We start from the raw sequence: 277 nt of genomic DNA, 5'->3' as shown, positions 1-277 counted from the left end.
ACTCTTAGAAATACGAAGAAACGAAGAAAACGGCAAGAAAATAAGAATCACTAAAGAAAACCGAAAACCGGAAACAGAGGAGCATCAACAAGCGCGTAGATCAACCCGACACCCCCCTCCCCCCCGCCCGCAAATCGCTTGTGGGCGTGAAAAGGGCGTACCCTACCTTATTTTACGCCCAAGACAGTGACGCCCACAAGATGTATGCTGAAGCTGGGACATGATCTATGTTGTTCAATCAGAAGTCTTAGAGAATTATGCTCAGGTGAGTTCGGGT

Source organism: Penaeus monodon, chromosome 23 (assembly GCF_015228065.2).
Source record: "Penaeus monodon isolate SGIC_2016 chromosome 23, NSTDA_Pmon_1, whole genome shotgun sequence".
Classification (NCBI taxonomy): Eukaryota; Metazoa; Arthropoda; class Malacostraca; order Decapoda; family Penaeidae; genus Penaeus; species Penaeus monodon.
The sequence above is the reverse complement of the archived record's forward strand: the minus strand, read 5'-3'. Positions refer to the sequence as shown.